Source organism: Pseudophryne corroboree, chromosome 1 (assembly GCF_028390025.1).
Source record: "Pseudophryne corroboree isolate aPseCor3 chromosome 1, aPseCor3.hap2, whole genome shotgun sequence".
NCBI lineage: Eukaryota > Metazoa > Chordata > Amphibia > Anura > Myobatrachidae > Pseudophryne > Pseudophryne corroboree.
The window spans coordinates 1221004338-1221025593 of NC_086444.1; the positions used below are offsets into that span (position 1 = coordinate 1221004338).

The following is a 21256-nucleotide window of genomic DNA, read 5'->3' on the forward strand; positions in this document are numbered from 1 at the left end:
TCACAATGCTTGTGGTCAGGATCCTGGTGTTCAGGAGACCAACACCGGATTCCAGACAGTCGGCATTTTGCTGACGTGCAGCATCCTGATACCCACCACTATTTCCCACTCGGATGGTGGGATCACCAACTGAGTGGAAATAAAACCTGTGACAAGCGAATCTCGCCACCAGTCCCACAGTATGGCGAGCACAGAAAGCCCTCAAATGGACTTGCTGCCTCACAGTCGGTATCCCGTCTGCCGGTAAATTATACCAGACCCGTACTTTTGTGTGAGATGAAGTTGTAAAAAGTACAAAAGCAGAATTCTGAACAATTATCAATATGCTTAATTTGTGACTCAATACTCACTATGTACTTTTACAACATTGGGCCTAAATCAGACCTGACCGCAGCAGCACAGTTGTTAGCAATTGAGCAAAACCAAGGGGGTCATTCTGAATTGATCGCTAGCTGTATTTGTTCACTGCGCAGCAATAAAGCTAAAAAATGGCACTATGCGTATGCGGCACAATGTGCACACGTGATGTACTATTACAATGATCGATGTAGTTTCACACAAGGTCTAGCAAAGCTTTTCAGTCGCACTGGCTGCCGCAGAGTGATTGACAGGAAGTGAGCATTTCTGGGTGGCAACTGACTGTTTTCAGGGAGTGTTCGTAAAAACGCATACGTACCAGGAAAAATGCAGGCGTGGCTGGGAGAACGCAGTACGTGTTTGTGACGTCAAATCTGCAACTGAATGGTCTGAAGTGATTGCAAGCGCTGAGTAGGTTTTGAGCTACTCTAAAACTGCACAATGGCCCTCATTCCGAGTCGTTCGCTCGTTCTTTTTCATCGCATCGCAGTGACAATCCGCTTAGTACGCATGCGCAATGTTCGCACTGCGACTGCGCCAAGTAACTTTGCTATGAAGATTGGATTTTTACTCACGGCTTTTTCATCGCTTCGGCGATCGTAGTGTGATTGACAGGAAATGGGTGTTACTGGGCGGAAACACGGCATTTTATGGGCGTGTGGTTGAAAACGCTACCGTTTCCGGAAAAAACGCAGGAGTGGCTGGAGAAACGGGGGAGTGTCTGGGCGAACGCTGAGTGTGTTTGTGACGTCAAACCAGGAACGACATGCACTGAACTGATCGCAGATGCCGAGTAAGGTTGAAGTTACTCAGAAACTGCAAAGTAGTTTGTTATCGCAATATTGCGAATACATCGGTCGCAATTTTAAGATGCTAAGATACACTCCCAGTAGGCGTAGGCTTAGCGTGTGTAACTCTGCTAAATTCGCATTGCGACCGATCAACTCGGAATGAGGGCCAATTTTTTTTAGTAGCCGTTCTGCGATGAAAACGTTTGCACTTTTGCAAAGCTAAAATACACTCCCAGAAGGCGGCAGCTTAGCGTTTGCAGGGCTGCGAAAATAAGCTAGCGAGCGATCAACTCGGAATGACCCCCATGTGCACTGCAGGGGAGGCAGATGTAACATGTGCAGAGAGAGAGAGAGATTTGGGTGTGGTGTGTTCAAACTGAAATCTAAATTGCAGTGTAAAAATAATGCAGCCAGTAGTTACCCTGCACAGAAACAAAATAACCCACCCAAATCTAACTCTCTCAGCACATGTTATATCTTCAACACCTGCAGTGCACATGGGTGGTCATTCCGAGTTGTTCTCTCATTGCCGATTTTTGCTATGCTGCAATTTGTAGCTAACTGTGCATGCGCATGGTACGCTGCGCGCATGCGCTAAGTTATTTAACACAAAACTTAGTAGATTTGTTGGTGTTCGTGCAACGCTTTTCAGTCGCACTGCTGATCGGTGAGTGATTGACAGGAAAGGGGCGTTTCTGGGTGGTAACTAAGCGTTTTCAGGGAGTGTGCTAAAAAACGCAGGCATGTCAGGGAAAACGTGGGAGTGATTGCAATCTAGGAGCAGGTCTGGAGCTACTCAGAATCTGCAGCAAATTATTTAGTAGCAGTTCTGCTAATCTTTTGTTCGCTATTCTGCTAAGCTAAGATACACTCCCAGAGGGTGGCGGCCTAGCGTGTGCAATGCTGCTAAAAGCAGCTAGCGAGCGAACAACTCGGAATGAGGGCCATGGTTTTGCCCAACTGCTAACAACTTTGCTGCTGCGATCTACTCTGAATTACCCCCCATGTGCACTGCAGGGGGGGCAGATATAACATTTGCAGAGAGAGTTAGATTTGGGAGGGTTATATTGTTTCTGTACAGGGTAAATACTGGCTGCTTTATTTTTAAACTGCAATTTAGATTTTAGTTTATACAAAATCCACCCAAATATAACTCTCTCTGCATGTGTTACATTTGCCCCACCAGCAGTGCACATTGGGGGTAATTCCAGGTTTATTGCAGCAGGAAATTTTTTAGCAATTGGGCAAAACCATGTGCACTGCAGGGGGGCAGATATAACATTTGCAGAGACAGTTTGATTTGGGTGGGTTATTTTGTTTCTGTGCATGATAAATACTGATTGCTTTATTTTTACACTGCAAATTAGATTGCAGATTGAACACACCACACCCAAATCTAACTCTCTCTGCACATTTTAAATCTGCCTCCCCTGCAGTGTACATGGTTTTGCCCAACTGCTATCAAAATTCCTGCTGCGTTCAACTTGGAATTACCCCCATGGTGCCTAATTCAGATCTGATCGCAGCAGCAAAATTGTTAGCTAATGGGCAAAACCATGTGCACTGCAGGGTGGGGCAGATATAACGTGAAGACAGAGTTAGATTTAGGTGTGGTGTGTTCAAACTGAAATCTAAATTGCAGGGCAAAAATAAAGCAGCCAGTATTTACCCTGCACAGAAATAAAATAACCCACCCAAATCTAACTCTTTCTACAAATGTTATATCTGTCCCACCTGCAGTGCACATGGTTTGCCCATTAGCTAACAAATTTGCTGCTGCGATCAGATCTGAATTAGGCCCATAGAGTAAAGGGCCCTACACCAGTGTTTCACAACCACGGTCCTCAAGGCACAATAACAGTGCATGTTTTAGTGATATCCAGGCTTAAGCACAGGTGACTTAATTAGTAGTTCAGTTATTTTGATTTAACCATCTGTTCTGCAGCCTGGATATCACAAAAACCTGCACTGTTGGTGTGCCTTGAGGACCATGGTTGGGAATGCCTGCCCTACACACTAAACAATTATCTGTCCAATCTGGTTGATTGGAAAGAAAATCTGGCAATGTCTGGGAGCAAATGGCAATCAACCATTTGCTCCCAAAATCAAGCAATTGGACAAAAACGGTTGTTCTGATAAATTGGTTTAATGAAACAAACTTAACCAATTTGTCTGTAAGTCCATTTTTGCTTGTTTTCCAGTGTTTGAGAGCAAATAGTCAATTGTCATTTGTTCCCAGACATTTCCAGATTTTCTTTCCAATCAGGAAGATTGGACAGATAATCTTTAAGTGTGTGTGTAGGGCCTTTAAGAGTGAGTGGGAGTCACAAGCAATACTAGGATCACTATAGTAAATAGGAAAATAAGGATAAGAAAAGGAAATGAATGGAAAGAAATTACAGAAAAAGGTGATAGGAAAAAGGGGAAGGTAATGGGGTGATAAGAGAAGGGGGAGAGAGTCATCCGAGTTAATCATACTGTGTAGAAGAGGAAAAGAAAATGTGTTCATCGAATTAACGGGTTTCTTTAAAGGCTAACCAGTTACGCCAGGTAGACGCAAAATCAGAAGAAGGTAGCTTCATGAAAGGTCACCCATGAGAATGTAATGATCTATTCTCTGATACCACCAAGAGATAGGAGGGTAGTTTGACACTCTCCAGAAGCATGGTGCAGTTGCTTCTGCAGCATTCATCAGATGCCGAAGGAGGGATTTTTTTATATATGGAAACAGGAATGTCCATTTAATTGAGTATCCAAATCTCATATGTATCTGCTAGAGATCATGCTAGACACTTCCTGCTGAATTTTGCCCCTCTTTACCATGAATTATTGCCCCTGAGCGTGATAACTAAACATTGGGCTACAGAAACTAAACATCAACAGTTATTGATTGGCTTACTAATTGTGGCACATACTCAACATTTTGCAGTGTTAACATTGAAGAGTACAGAAGTATCCTGGCATTTATCTTTGCAATTGATGAAATTAACAAGGACCCTAACCTTCTCCCCAATGTGACTCTGGGTTATCACATATATGACACTTGTGGGGATCCGAAGAAATCCTTACACTATGTCCTGCAGATATTGTCTGGGGAAATGATGGAGGCTCCTAATTATTCTTGTATGAAACATGAGAAAGTGTTTGGATTTGTTGGTGATTCTGATTTTCATACAAGCCAAGCGATGGCCCAGTTACTTAGTCTGTACCAGTACCCACAGGTAAGTGATCTCTGTATTATATCTGTATTTTATTACACAGTACCTTGCAATATCCTCACATCTCTCCCTAATATGTTCCTCTCTCTCATTGGCTACTGGTCCTCTCTATACCTCTAGTGCCGCTGATATCCCGACCATTGTGTTTTTCTTCTACACCCGGTATTTTTATACATTAGTTGGAATGGGTGGTATTCATGTGACTGCCGGTCAGCTGACCGACAGTCACATGACCTCCTCCGTGAGCCAGACGGCTCATTATCCCGATGGTCAGCATGCCGACCAACAGGGACTATTTCCATTCGTTGGTGTCCACGACACCTATAGAGTGGGAATAGAACCCGTGGCGACCGCCGGTCGCCACCGAGCCCGCAAGGGGCTTACTGCACTCACCCCTCCCCGCCGATCCCGCGTCGGTATGCTGCCTGGATCCCGGTGTCGGTAAGGTGACCGGCGGTCAGGAGACCGCCGGTCACCAGTACTACACCCGTTGGCAGGCCTGCGTTTTTCAGACAAACCCAGAAAATGTCAGGTTTCCGCCCAGTAATGCCGGCATCCTATCAATCTAAAAGCGGCTACATTGCAATCACAATCTGTACGCAATTTCTGTTGTTTTTTGCTCACATGTGCACAGTGGTTAGACAATTGTCCAGATTGCGAATAGTAATTTTTACAATCCTTACTGAATTAGTCCCATAGTGCAGAGGGTCTGATGTCTTTTAATATCTGATGGCTTCTCATTTCCTGAAGCATGCATGAACTACATTTATTGGTGGGCACATGGGTGTAATTATGCTCTTTATTACCACTTCTGTAACTAGACATTTGTTTGGTTGACGTCCTGCAAGGTAATGCTTCTGGTAGTCATCATCACTGAGTATATCCCACTGTGCATGAGCCCTAGTGTGTTCTAATGTGTACACTTGACTCTGAGTGGGGCTGGAGTGCATGTTTGTGGGGATTGAATCAGTACTTTCTTGTATTCTTCTGCCCTGGCTCATGTTATCTGCATTTTGGGGCCTCACTCTTATGCTGCTGTGATATTTTGTAGGATGTTGCCAGGGTTGTATTTCTGATGTGAGGAATTCTGGAATGATTCAGCTTTGGGTGGACTTGGGATTTCACTTCTACTCTGCAAATAGATAGTAGGTCTGTTACCATGAAATAGCAAATTCACTATTGAGACTTGTTATAACTGTATGGCCATGTAGTGTGGGCTTACTTATCGGTCGTCCTTTACTTGCATGATGGATACTGGTGTATCTCTGATTATAGTGGCTGATTGGTGCTGCTGATTTTCAGCATTATTGGTGTCTCTCATTCCCACCTACCATACTGTGATAGTGAGTGATTTGCCTCTATAAAGGTTGCTTTGGAGATACTGTACATAGTGATTGTGGACATTGTGACACTTTGTTCCTCTGCTGGTACATGCATGTCTCTTGGCTGTGGCTGGCTGCATATACAATGTAGTTGTGGGTTTAGCTACAATATAGTGTGTACAGTTGCTATGGGGAGAGGCTCAGGGGGCCTGGCTCTGTCACCTGACTCAACTGCATCTTGGTCATAAATTTCTCTACCAGGTACATGGATTTGCCAACTAATCAATGTGTGGCATAATGTGAACTGAGGACAACGTGTAGCATGTGTACTGGCAGCAATGCAATGAATCATATTGTTAGTTTGGGGCACTACAATGTGACACAATGAGAACTGAGGACACTGTGTGGTATAATGTGAGCACAGGGAACCATTATAATATAGTTCATAGAAAGGACAAGGGCACTACTATGGGGCTTAAAATGAGCAACTGATGCAGAGAAGTTTCTCTCTAGAAGAGAGAAGGGGCCTATTTAAAATGATGCTAAGGGGCCCACAAAGGCCTGGCTATGCCCCTTATATAATGTCATGTATATCTGTTGTATTACTGTCAGTTCACCTTGTGTAAATACTTAGGATAATTTAGGGTGTCTTATGATATTATGATGACAGAACTTCATTTATACATGTAATTCTGTTCTTTCTAATCAATGCTGATCACTAAGAACTTGTGTTGTATATAGAAGCGTCAGGCGTCTAACACTATTACTTACCCTGGCATGTAGTTAGTTATGCCTTCCCTTTGTAGAAATCTTACTGTGGGTAGACTGTGCATATGTGGGACCCAATGTGCAGAACAGGTTCTGTGTAATCACATGCAGTGCCCCCTAGTGTAGCCTGATAGACCAGCTGCCTGTGTTTGAGGGTGGTCGGAGCTGGCTTGCATTCCCGAAAAGGGGGGAGAGTTTCCCCATTTACTTGGAGTGCTGAAACCTTGCTCTGCATCTTGTGATACAGATTTCCTGCTCCTCGCTGAGCTTACTCAGATCACTGATCACTGCCAACACCGCGAACTGTGAGCCAATGATCCACTTTCACATAAAGAGAGTTCAATAACCAATTAATATCAAATATCTTCTTTATTAAAAAGTATATATATATATATATATATATATATATATATATATACATACAGATGTGTGAAACATTATAGTAGCACAGTATTCTGGGGCTATTCCAGTAAGTATAGCAAATTCTGCTTGTCAGCTTCTCAGCAGAAATACTGGAAGCCTCCTGCCGGCGCAGATTCTCCCTGATCATGGCGGCCTCATGTGATGTCACACAGCTGTCACGATCACGCCCACAATACGGGCCTGTTTGGTTGACTCCGCCCCCCATTCACACTACATCGCCCCTGGAAACGGAGCGTTGCCCACGTCCCCGCCCCATGACTGCCTCTGCCTGATTGACAGGAAGAGGAGATCACATTTCCTTCGGTGCCCACACAGAAAGTGCAGGTGCATGCACAGGACAGGAACTGCGCATGCGCCCACAGGGCGATTGTAAAAATTCCGGTTGGATCGCGATTTATGATCCAACCTAAATTAGCCCCGCTATGTTTTTTTTTGTTTGCTTTGTGTATGTTTGCTCATGCTTTTGCATCTCCCTAATGTAATTTTTATGAATAGAATAAACTTTTAGACCGAACAATGCAAAAGAACTGAAGGCCGCTATTGAAGCATCTTGGTCTTCCATAACTCATTCGCAGTGCCATAGGCAGATAGAATCCATACTACGCCGCATTGAGGCAGTAATTCATGCAAAGAGGACCCAAACCAAGTACTGAGTACATATGCATGATTATACTTTTCAGAGGGCCGACATTTCTGTATTTAATATAATTTTTTTAGTGATTTTATGTAATATTCTAATTTTCTAAGATTTGGGATTTGGGGTTTTCTTAAGCTATAACCAAAATCATCAAATTATAGAAAATAAAGGCTTGAAATATCTCATTTTGAATGTAATGAGTCTATGAAATATATTAGTTTCAATTTGTAAGTTGAATTACTGAAATAAATGAACTTTTGCACGATATTCTAATTTTCTGAGTTTCACCTATATATCAATACTTTACCACTGCTGCATGTCTAATCTATGGTGCTTGAATGTGACTATGCATATTAACAACTAGACTTAAATTTCTCTAGAATTATGTGACAGACAACTTTATCATTTTTCACCTTGGTTTTAGTTTTGAAGATTTTAATTTTTAAAAAATGTTACAAAAAAATATTCCATGGCCTTAATTTTGACCAAAACATGTAAAATACTACTTGCATAAAATTACCAAAGTTCATTTCAAACACATGATTAAGATCAATTATTTTGCAGGTCATCCTCTAGCTCCAGATGGTTTGCCCTTTCCCCATTGTGTCTGGTCATGATTGGGCAGAACATCTTGGTGGCGAGGTTACATGTGACACTAAGGGGGTTGTGGCTGTAGAACTAGTACTTTTTTGCTCAGACTGATGGGTTAGGGTAGATAGAGTGAGATTCAAGTCTCTAGTGGCTGTCGTGTGGATTCCATGATTCGGACCATGCTCTCTTAAGTGTTTTGGGCTGCTGTTAAAATCTGTAGGGAGGTTTGAAGGAGCCTCTGATTCTCATCCATGATTCTTTGCCATGTGTCTAGCATCCTATTATTGTCTGCCCTCATTAATTCCAGGATGTTAGCCATTCTGGTGATTTCTGTGGTTTTAAGGAGAGGAGAGAAAAAGGAAAAGTGACCTTTGTTGGGAGCACTCACTCTTGGAAACAATTATGATTTAGATTATGCGTAATGAGGTAGATATGAGAAATTAAAACATAACCTTTAATTATTTTTAAATAAGATAAGAGTACACAAGAGATTTTTAATACTGTATTTAAAAATATGGTTAAACAACGTGAATCATAGGTTTGAAATTACGACTGTGAATATATAGATGAAAAAATATATAAGGCAGAAATACGGCACGAAATGCGGCAAAACCTAACAAGCCCGCCAGGTATTAATTTCTGAGGTTAGTGCAATAGCCGATGTATTGCCGTCAAAAAACCTACAACACCTGGTATTCCTTAGTGGTCAACCACCTAAGTACTGACCATGCCCAACACCGTATTGCTTCCAAGATCGGACGAGATTGGGCATGTGCGGTGTGGTATGGTAGTAGATTTAAGGTTGATGAGGCAAAAACCTGCAGCTGGTATGCAGCTATTAAATACACCATAAGCCTGGTTGTTATGATGGGCAGATGATCTCTTGAAAGAGAAACATATGTTTGACCGTCATTGCACCAAATTGTACCCCAAATGTATAGGTATACGGAGGTTTAAATCATATGGTCAATCAGTTTTGCCAACTGGAGCCGCCTGTATGTTGCTTTTTTGTGCTGTGCAACATCATTCAAAATGGGTTTTTATCGTTCGGTAAGGCAAAAATAAACCCTTGTTATACTGAGGACATGCCAACAAGATTAATAAGCATCAAAGCATAAATATGTTTCAAGTGATGTAATATGATTAAAGCTGAAACTGAAATGATCTAGAACATTCCACCTTCCTCCCCTTCCACCTTCACAAAAAGTATAGGGCAGGGAATGGAAATGGACCAGAAAACATATTTACTCTTATGTGTACTCTTATCTTATTTAAAAATAATTAAAGGTTACGTTTTAATTATCTCATATCTACCTCATTACGCATAATCTAAATCATAATTGTTTCCAAGAGTGAGTGCTCCCAACAAAGGTCACTTTTCCTTTTTCTCTCCTCTCCTTATTACCTATGTAATAGACCCATGGGAGCACCATCGACAATCACCCTTTTTTCTACCTATAAAATAACTTTTTCTGTTCAATGGTAGATGGTGATAAATTCCGGAAGTTTTTCTGGTTGGTCGGTCTTCTTGGAAACACATTCAAATTACCTATCTATTTAACAACACTCAGTCCTGTGCGGCATCCTTAACCCAACTTTTTACTGATTTCTGTGGTTTGTTTGCTGTTGCTTCAGCATAATCTTGGAATGTGATGGGCACGACTACCAATGTTGGCTTTTTGGGTTTACCAGCTGTGCCAAAAAGACTGTTCTGGAGACTGCAGTAGTGGTGTGGTAGGGCTTATGTCCTATTCTGGTGCCCTTTGAGTGGGCAGAGTAGACAAGTGTGTAGTTGTTGGGTCAGGCAGTGGTACTGCTGTGATATTTAAGGTGAATGTGTCTTCATTGTCAGGTTCCTGCACTTGGCCTGGCTGAGTTGGGTGAAGAATGGTATCCCTTGAAATGAGAGACCAGTTGTGAGTAAATATAATTTGATGAACTCATGAAGATTTTTCTATGTATTTTTTGCTTCTTAGGGCTACAAATGTTAAGTTTCTTTAATGCAGAATGTGTGGATGTTGTCCATATCCACATTTGGTATGTGTGCCATATTTTTGAGAATTTAATTTCCTACATTATATTCTGATTTTGTTTACTGGCTATGGACAACATATGCACAACTGCTTTATTTATATTAGTGATTTAAGACCATAATGTTTAGTTTTTTTAGTGGTGCATTATTTACATCATCACTTTGTCACTTAGCTGCCTCCTTAAACTGTGAATCTACAATGGTAATTTTTTTCTAAGATGGGAGTTCTATTTTAGATGGGTTGTTGCACATAACAACTAATCATATTCCATGTATTTCCTTCTAGAAGGTGCTACATAAATGAGAACTAGAATCTGATTGGTTGCTGTTGGAACTTCCATCTGTGAACATTTTGCCCAATGTTTGACTTATGGCAAAGTAAGTGTGTGTGTGTGTGTGTGTGTGTGTGTGTGTGTGTGTGTGTGTGTGTGTGTGTGTGTGTGTGTGTAATTATGTTTTGTGTCATTTTTGTGTTTTTTTTAATGACTTACCAGGCAGGTGTGGTGAATGTGGTGACATTTGTTGCAGACTGTCAAGGAGTTGCATTGGTGGGATGGCTGATACCACCGACATGCGTAACATGGTGGTGTGATGTGTACTGGACATGAAGACACATGCAGACTGCATCTCCATGATGGCAACACTTGTGTGGATGGACCTATAAAAATATATATATATATATATATATACATACCGAACAAATAGAAACGGAGGCGATCGGATATCACAATGCACTACCAGTGCACGTAATAAATACAAGTGACACTTCCTCTAGGGTGAGAGTGGCTGCAACCTTAAACAATGAAATATGTGCTTGGAAAACACATAAACAAGATTTGGATAAGTGGAGAAAAGGGCGCCTGCTAGTGTCTAATAAAATTATATAAGGTGTATACCAAGTGTGAGTAGGAACAGGACACTACTTATCTGGTGTATACAAGACTTTTTCTTTGGTCATAGGACCAATATGGATACATGAAAGAAAGAAAAACAAGATAACATAGCTCGTACAGTTTTCACGCAATTTTCAATTAAAATAAACCAGTTGTATATAAAACTTTGTGGGTGTGAGCAAATCCCACAATTTAAAATCCACAGCCAGGAATCTTTTAAAAGTTTTCACAGAATGTAATACAGCACATATAACACACAAATGGAGGAAATGCAAGCGTACAGGATAAAAAAGTATAACCATCTTATCTATCCATATCAGGAATAGGATATATCTGATTTTCCATAGGTGTCCAAATGAATGGTAAAAATTCAAACGTACAGGAAATAAATATTAAAAAGGCTTATCTGTCCATAAAAGAAGTTCAGGTGCATCAGTCCCAATGCGTTTCATCAGTAATTAGACTTCATCATGGGAATAAGGTCAGTGAGCAACAAAGGTATAAATGGAGCTTTGTTGCTCACTGACATTATCCCCATGATGAAGTCTAATTACTGATGAAACACGTTGCATTTTCGACATTCGTGTGTTATATGTGTTGTATTAAATTCTGTGAAAACTTATCTCCACTTATCCAAAAATATATACATATATATATACATACATATATATATATATATATATATATATATATATATAGTATTGTATCCAAATTGATGTGAAAACACACCCAATGCTAATGTATTTACCAGCATCATCAGCATCCTCGGGTTCAGTAGGATTGGAGACATGGCCAGAGGCTCTTTGTGACATTTTGGAGACTGTAAATGGGTATGATGCATACAATTATTAACCAAGCAAATGAATCAACACACATATGTTACTACTCATGATTTTAAAACAGATGTTTTACATACAGTTTCTTTAATTTAATGTCTATAAAAAAACATTATCCAAAATACATGCATACTTTTTAAATAACTATAACTCATAATATGAATAACCATGTAGATTTAATCACAGTATGGTAGGAATACTATTTATGCACAATACCCAAATTACATATTAAAGATTGGTGTGCATGATTCTACAGCAAAAGCCATGACAAATCTATCAAAAACTACATACTGAAAAAATTAAGACCAAATAAAAAACACCTTCTCACCATACATGTCAGTGTTGTCAGCATAAAAACATGCTTCATTATTGCTAACCAATACATGGAAAAAATGCACAGTACAAAGCATACTAAGAATAATTTACATATTAGTGCATCTTCAATTAATATATTAAAAACACAACTTACCCGCCTCCCTGGGCCGATATGAGTCCCGGCATACATCCCCCTCACTACTTCCAGAGGAATCAGGTTCTGCAGGGGCTCCTAATACTCCAAATAAGTGGTGACAAAAGGACACCCACCTCCTTTTTGTCATGCAGACTTGGCCTACTTGGCCATTTTGGCTTTTACATGCTACTTAATATTGTAAAGCCTCTTTCTACAGGTCTCCTCGGTTCACCTCACCATGTCCTCACCACTAACAGCATCAACCACCTTCTTCCAGATGGCTGATTTTTGCGGGATGAGACCTTAGCAGGCTCTGGCCCAAAAAGCTACTAATGATACCTTATAATCACCTGCACAGGGCCACATTTTCATCAACAGTGAATTTAACATTGTGGCCTGTCTTGGTCCTGGTGCATGGCTGTAGAGCAACATCACTCTCACTAGGAGACTCAGGCGCATCCTCTGCCACCTCCTTCCCCTCACCCACCTCACTAACCTCTTCCACCTCACCTCCATTACTAACCTCCTCAACCTCACCTCCCTCACTCACCTCCTCCACCTCACTAACCTCTGCATGTGACACACTTAAGACAAACAACACAGAACAATCAAAAATACAGACAAACAAAATACACTCTTTCTCTACCTCTACACAGCACACCACACACATACACAGAAACACACTCACACAAACACAAACACACACAAACACTGACAAGAGAATAAATTAAAAAAACACTGACAGAAAATATGACAAAATAATACCTAACAATACAACAATAAATACTAGACAACTTTCAAACACAATACAGCAATCAGAAATCGATAAATAGAAAAGCACTGCACTCACCAACTCCTCAGACAGCTATTTCTCACCTCTCTACTAACTAATCCCATGAGGTTCAGACGGTTTGGGGTGTATTTATATGGCTGTGTCTTGACACTCCCACGTATTCTACAAAACCAATCACACATCACCTTCAAAATTGAAAGTAAATGTAAAAACGCCGCCGCTCTGTCCACAAAACACTGCCGCAATTGAAAAATACGAATACTGCATCCAAATATCCATGGTCAGCCGAACACAAACATAAATGGTCAGAAAACACATACCAGAAATACAAATGACATCGACATCGAAAAATATGAATACAACAAACACGGTAGCTTAGTAAATTTCCAAATTCAAATGAAAAAAATAGCAATTTTGCACGGCCAATGTCATTCGACTTCTTTTTGACTGAAAATGTCAGAAATATGAATACACCCCAATCAGTCTGTGGGTGGTCATGTGTTTTGCAGGACCCCTACGAAGGTCACAGGCAGCCCCATAGATAAGGGGACCAGTGACATTGCTGACAGTTGTCTCGAACTGTAATTCTGGTCAGGTGGTCACTGTATGCGCTCTCAGGTGCAACGCTGCTCTGTGCTAGACACCAATGCATATGCACTGTGTAAAGCCAGGTAGATGGTACAATAATCATACCTCCCAACATGAGCCTCTCCAGGAGGGACAAAATGCTCTGCTCCCGGACTGTTCTCTTAATTTGTGATTGCTATCACCTGTGTTGAACAGGTTAATGGATAAGAAAGGTGCTTCAGCACGGGTGATCATATACAGCATTAAGAGGAAAGTCCAGTAGCAGAGCATTCTGTCCCTCCTGGAGAGGGTCATGTTGGGAGGTATGCAATAATGGTAGATGCTAGAATCAAGTGGGCTAAGGGACCTTTTCCGTAAGGGGGAGGGGTTATGATGCAAGGGGGAGGAGCTAGGCCAGCGGGATAGTTCCTCTACTATCCACGCCACCAACTATTACCTTTAGTAATTAGGTGGTGAGCGAAGCAGAGCGAGCCACCGTGCCCGAAGCGTGGCGAGCGAAGCGTGGCGAGCGAAGCGAGCCCGCGAGGGTACTTTTCGGGTACCCTGTTCGCCCGTAGCTCCTCCACCTGGTGACGTAGCTCCTCCCCTCAATACGTCACAAGGTCCCTTCAGCCCCTCCGATATAGAACCAACCATGCAATAATGAGAAGATGTTCCTGCTCTCTGTATGAATTTAAAAAGTCCTAAATGCGGTGAGCAAAAGTAACAATCCCAGAGAAGTGAAAGTCTGTAAACCTAAATGCATTTCACTGCAGCTTATTTAGGAGGCAGAAAAAAGCCCATAAGCACCAGAGCAGCCACAAACAGTGGGCTACTAGATGTTTTATTACCACTTATCTGCTGAAAAGTTTTTCCCAAAAAATGCTCAGTATTGTTTCATTTTTTCTCTATGATTGAATTATGTTAAAAATATGTATTTAAAGTATGTACAATACAATTTTCTTTAAAAGAAATAACATAAAAAACATTGGAATAAACATTGATGTTTGAACATTGCTACCATCGATAATCTGAACATTGCGAGCATCACAACTTCCGTTTCCAAAAACATGATTCTCTCTGCAGCCTCTGGACCTCCTCAGGGGGGGTGAGGGGATGCTTTTATTTGCATTTCCCCATCAGATGCTAATGTCTTCAGCCGCTGAGTGGGGAATGCTGCCAGGCTGGCTGTTCAGCAGTGATTGACAGCATGGCAGGCACTTGGGGGAAAGGGATCAAGGAAGCCTCGTTTCCTGCAGCCGCACAGTGAGCTTTCTGGCAGGTTGCATTAGGTGCAACCATATAAGGGAAAGCCCAGCCTGGTGTGGTTGCATCTGATGTGGCCATGCCAGGCAAGTGGTTAAGCAAATTAGGCTTTCTAATACCTCTTTTCCACCTGAAGCTACATACTGGGTTTTTGCATGTGAACATACATCAACCCAGGATTTCAGCATGTGTGAAAGAAAAACAAACTTGGTTCCATGACTCTACTTCCAACCAGGGTCGTGGTGCAGAGTCTCAGGAATTTGTAGGCTTGCTAGACCCAGCAAATTCCCAGGTCACATGTCTGAAAGCAGCATCAGTAGATATTTCAAACATAACAGACATACTAGATACAATATAACATTATACATTTATAATAAAAAAAACATACATTGTTGCTGTATATAATCCTGCAGCACAAAATGACACATACTATACATTATATGCATAATGGAAGAACAAATAATACAGTAGACATAAAATCTTTGACGTGTTGAACTGAACATATTTATTTTTATTTATTTAACAGATTCTTCTGTACCGCAGGCTATTCTGTTGCGATTTACATTTGGAAACCACAATGATACAATAAAACTGGATAATAACAGACAGACATAGAGGTACTGTAGGAAGGCCCTGCTCACAAGCTTACAATCTATTGGGAAATAGACATTGATACATAAGGATAGGTGCTATCTATTGCATAATTGTGTATCAGATGGCAAGTTTCTTGGTTGGATGTATCATTAGGTTGCACAGTGATGTTGGCCTGGGGTCAGGAGGATGGGAAAGTGAAAAGAGAATATGTGTTGACTGTACAGAGGGGATGTATCTTGATAGGAAAGCCTATGAAGGTTGAGTGAGCAGTTCTGGAATGTGACAAGCTAGCATGAAGAGTTTTCACATGGGTTTAGAGCTCACATCACTAATTCATAGGTGAGCACTGAACCTTAATAATTGTACCCACATACTACTTTTCTCTTCTCCTGCTCCTTCAGATGCAGCACTCAGATGCAATTGCTGGCAGGAGGTGTCTTTTTTCTACAGATCTCTCTTGCTGCATTAGTATCGCTGCTGTCTCCATAGATGTATTCTATGGGGGGCGTGGCCTGGCCAGCTTAGAGGGCAGAAGTGCCTTGCATGAGCTTTTGCTTGATATTGGCTCCATCACAGCACATGGACCCTCTACAGCACTTACAAAGCCCTCCCCTTCCTACATGTTTGCCACAAGTCAGGGGGTGCACGTGGCAAAGCCAAGGGATGCTTATAACATCCCTGCTTGTTGCTTTCTACCCATCCTATCTGAGCCATGACCTCTATTTGTTCCTGCAGCTGATATCCAGTAACATGAACCCTTGGCTGCCCATTCTACTCACAATCAGCAGAACTCCTTCTGCTTGCACAGTACTTTCTGGTGCACATTCGGCCTGACTCTGGCTTTCCTACTGGCGTTGGTGGCCTGAAGACTCAGCGGTGGGGTCTGGCCTAAGTACCTGCTCTGATCACGGCAGCCATCTTGGTTACTTGCATCCAGAGCTACAGGCATTTTCCTCCTCTGCAGCATGGTAGCTTCCTGAGGTCAATGGCGATTCCCACCTCTACAGCGCTTGAATCCAGAAGCAGTCTGAGAGCTTTGCAGTGGACAGCAGGTGGTGGGTCAATGAAAGAGGACTCCATACTTCCCACACTGCCTCAGTTGTTACAACTCCACTGCCCTAGCCTGGCTGATCATCTAAGCTAGAGGACTGTGACCACCACCCTCCCTCCAAAACATCTCAGTCCCACTACTAATGTCCACTCAGTATAGACACATCAGGCCTTTTTAGATTAATATTTTACAAATATAATGTGGGATTCTTTTAAATTGACCTCAGGAATCCACTACTGATTCCCTGGCTCGCTCTGGTGTCGATATAAAATTGCCTTGTTGCTGATGGCCTGATGTCATGCATTTTTGCAAAGAGGGCAATCAGCAATATGCGCACGTGTGTGGACCAAATGCAGGCATGCCCAATGTTTTCAGGAAGGGTGTGTGACGTCAGCTCTGGCCCCAATCCGCCTGTTCTCATTGCACTGTAGGAGTAAGCCTGCACACAGACTGCACACACTGGATTTTGCAGCTCGGCATACACATGCGATCGCACACTTGCATGACAAATTTACACTCCTCCTTAAGTGACAACTATCTGATAGCAGGGCAGCAAAGTTAGCAGCCCAGCAATCAGGTCTAAATTACCCCTTGGGTATGCAAATAATGTTAATTACCGCATTCTTGTGATTTAATCAGAGTTCTGATCATACATATTATCTTTGTGACCCACATACCTTTAGATTCTTGTGATTTTTGAGAACAACAGTCTAGAACCTGATCCTTAGAGCAGGAGGTGGGGGACCCAGGCAGAGGGGCCCACCGGTGGTTTCCCCTGTACCTCTGTGGGCCAGTCCAAGCCTTATAAAAACCATACATTTTATTCCACAAACATAAAACAATTTAGACGACACACTTTTAAAAAGCTTAGGAATAATTAACCAAATAGTGTTACTATTCGGAATATAAATACAATGTATACATTTCATAGAGACTCTTTGGAGTTGATAAATTGTATTTAAAAGCAAGTAGAGTGTATACATATAATTACTGCTGATTTCTGTAGCAGGCGGAGACTCTCAGTAAAGTTCAGTCAGTCTCAATGCCAGGAGTAGGTGTAGCGGAGGTAAGGATTAAAGTCGTATGATATAGCAGCCGCTGTGACCAGCCATTAATAAGCATGCAGCAAATATAAAGGTATGATGAACCGCTGGACGTAAATACTGGTATCGGGCAGTGGATCCAGCCACTGGCGGGTGTCAGGTAATATGCAAATCACAAATGAGGTGGCCGCTGGATATGTTGCTGATTTCCAGACAGACACACGGCCATGTGATGGATCAGATGGCCGCTGGAGATATATGCTCGTATCCAGGTGAACGCGCAGCCATATAACCTGGCTCTCCTAGTGTAGCTGCATCGGTTAGTGTGTAGACAGTGAGTCACAATGCACCGCCGTTTGGACATATGCAGTCAGCCCAATGGTCTACACAGCCGCTGTTTGCAGAGAAGAAATGCTACTGGTAAGAATGGCCAGAACGTGCAGGCGCTGGTATACAGGCTGTACAAAGTCCAATCCAGGAGTCACCCTTCTATTTCCTCTACGCGTTTCTCTGCACCTGGGGTGGCTTCATCAGGAGGCAGAAATCAATTCTATGAGCCTCCCACATTATGTTCTTATATCCACCTCTAATTGGCATTGGTATCAGGTGTTTTGATGTGGACAAGGCTCAACTGTGTGTAGCAGTGACTACTCTTGATTATGAATAAATACATAGGTACAATTACCCACAAAAATAAAACAAAAACATATAACTATATAGCAAGAATTAATTAATTAAAAATTCATTAGTAGTGACACACATGTCATGCGGACAGATAAACCAAACTCGCTGAAATAATACAATATCATAGAGATATCATTCTCATTTAGATCTTAGTTAAAGAGACAGGATCTTTAATCCATGCAAATGTATCTTATTCAATACAGAAAGACTTCCAAGTAGTGTGTTTAGATATAGAGGTATGTATATGCACACAAAAATAGAATTAAAAAATAAAATAAAATAAACTTCTTCATTTCGCAAAGCAATGGAATTGTCAGGTCTCAATTTCAATTTCATGGTAAGCAACTTTTTAAACTTTTATAATATTTATAATAATTTATATGGTTTATTTGTTGTTTGTTTTTATTTTTACATTTTTAAAGGGATAACATAATCAGTTTGCATGATGTAATGAACCAATAGGTCATATGACCAGATATTAAAGCTAACACTCATAAATACAGTAGTTAATCCTGTGTGATATAGACACAATTGTTGTCTACAGTTACACAACCTCAATTTGGATGTTCAGTTATTAAATAAGACTTTCTATTCCTAGCAAGAAAGGGATAAAGAGCAGAGGACGAATAACATATAGCTATAGGCAAGTCAACCTGAACAGTCTATGGCTCAGGTCGTGATCGGGCATTCCGATGGGCACACCCCTAGCAATATAGCGGTCCTGCCCTGTCCGAGCACAACTAGAGCCAAACTGACAATTTAGTACTAACACACCAACGTAAATAGAGTCATTCTGCAAGCCATCTTGATTTGCCTGCTGTATGGAGTTTTAACATAGTGATCTTATAGAGCATACATAATAATTACTAAAATTGGGAAATGGACAATTTAGCAGTATTAAAGTATAATAAAAAGGAAACGGAATAAGATGGAAACATCAGTGAAGGACAAAGATGTTCCAAAAGTACACACCACACCCATATCGGCAGGGGTCATGTGCCAGGGAGCACCAGTTTTAAATGAATTCTAGATCAATCATCTCATTTAACCCTTGTGGTTTTAGAGACTGTAATTTAAGGATCCACTCTGCTTCTTGCCGGCATAGTGTTCTAAACCGATCCCCTCCTCTACTTGTGATAGCAATATGTTCTGAGCCAACTAATTCAAGACCTGCGGGGTTCCCTGCATGTGTTTCTACAAAGTGTCGTGAGACACTATGATTCAAATAGCCATTAAGTATGTGTCTTCTATGTTCCATGAAACATAATGTCAAAGCTCTAGTAGTACGTCCTACATAATACAATTGGCATGGACAACGTAACAGATAAATAATAAAATTACTACTACAGTTGATAAATGTATCAATCCTGTATTCCTGCTTAGAACATGAAGAGAATGCGACTTTTGTTTTGTTAACTACATAAGTAAAAGTGGTACATCTCGTATGATTGCACCTATAGAATCCCACAAATTTAGGACCCACCAAAGTCTGTTGTCCTCCCGCAGGGGTTTTGGCTGAATGTCTCTTAAAGAAGCTCAGGGCTAAGATGTTTTTCAGGTTCCTAGCATTTTTAAAAATAATAGTAGGATTCTTTGGCAAGCTACTACTTAGTACTGGATCCGTAAATAGTAATTTCTACTTATGTTTAATAATGCTTAATATTTTGTTAGCTTTCACATTAAATTTAGATTTAAGCGCCAAGTTGTAATCTTGGGTATTGGTTCCCTGTTTATCTTTAGGTTTCTTGTTCTTATTGGAATGTATTTCTTGTGTCTGTATAGAGATATTAACCGGGTTCTCCTTCAGAGGTTCATTGCTATTTAATTGTCCCTTTCCCTTAGGCTGTATAGATAAAAATGTGTCCCTATTAAGGGAACGTGAGTGCTGAATAGCTTGATCCAGTAATTGTGTAGGATATTCTTTTTCTCTAAAGGAATTTAAGAGTCCCTCTGCCTGTTCTTCAAACATAGAGTCCACTGTACAATTACATCTAATTCTAGACAGCTGGCTCTTGGATACATTGTTAAGCAACTTTTCTTGTGGTTGCTTGTATATGGTATGTAACTACACACATCAACCATTTATTTATACAATGAAACATTAAGACTATCCCCTCCCACCTCCACTTTAACAGCTAAAAAATGTATCTGTGATGGGTTATGAGTGCAAGTGAAGTACAAACCATACTCATTTGTGTTTAAGTAATCAGCAAAATTCGTGATAGAAGTAGTGTCACCATCCCAAATGAAAAACAGGTCATCAATATAGCGACCATAGAGGACTAAATTCGCTGAGTAAGGACCATCCCATATGTGGGATTGATCGAGATCGCCAATATAAATATTGACAAAACCCGGTGCGAACCTGGTCCCCATGGTTGTACCGAGGATTGATCGAGATCGCCAATATAAATATTGACAAAACCCGGTGCGAACCTGGTCCCCATGGTTTACTGAGGACCTATAAATAATAACTGTGATCAAATAAAAAATAATTATGTGTCAAAATGAATTGAATAGCAGAAATAATAAACCTTTGCCTCATCTCTGAGGTCAGGTCTGCTTTCCGTAATGAGGAATCCACAGACTCTAACCCTTTGTCATGTGGAATATTCATATATAGGGCTTGGACATCACAAGTTACAAACATATAGCATGATGCCCATTTGTGGCCCTCTACTAGTTTAATAAAATTCAGTGGTATCACGGATATGAGACCTCAAAGATGTGGTGCAGGGTTGTAAATAGTGATCAACAAAAAGGATAAATTAGAAATTAGATCTCCAATCCCAGAAATAATATTATGCCCCAGGGGTTTGTGAAGTGTTTTATGAATTTTCTGGAGGTGATAATAAACTGGGGTAATAGGGTGTAGGGGGTAGAGGAAATCAAACTTGTCTCCAGTTATTGCTCCCTTTTCTTGAGCTGTTTCTAAAAGA

General features: G+C 41.1%; 1 pseudogene; it reads right to left on the minus strand.

The window, feature by feature from the left end:
- Positions 1 to 8784: 8784 nt before the first annotated feature.
- LOC134944576 (5S ribosomal RNA) lies at positions 8785 to 8903 on the minus strand (annotated as a pseudogene).
- Positions 8904 to 21256: the final 12353 nt, after the last annotated feature.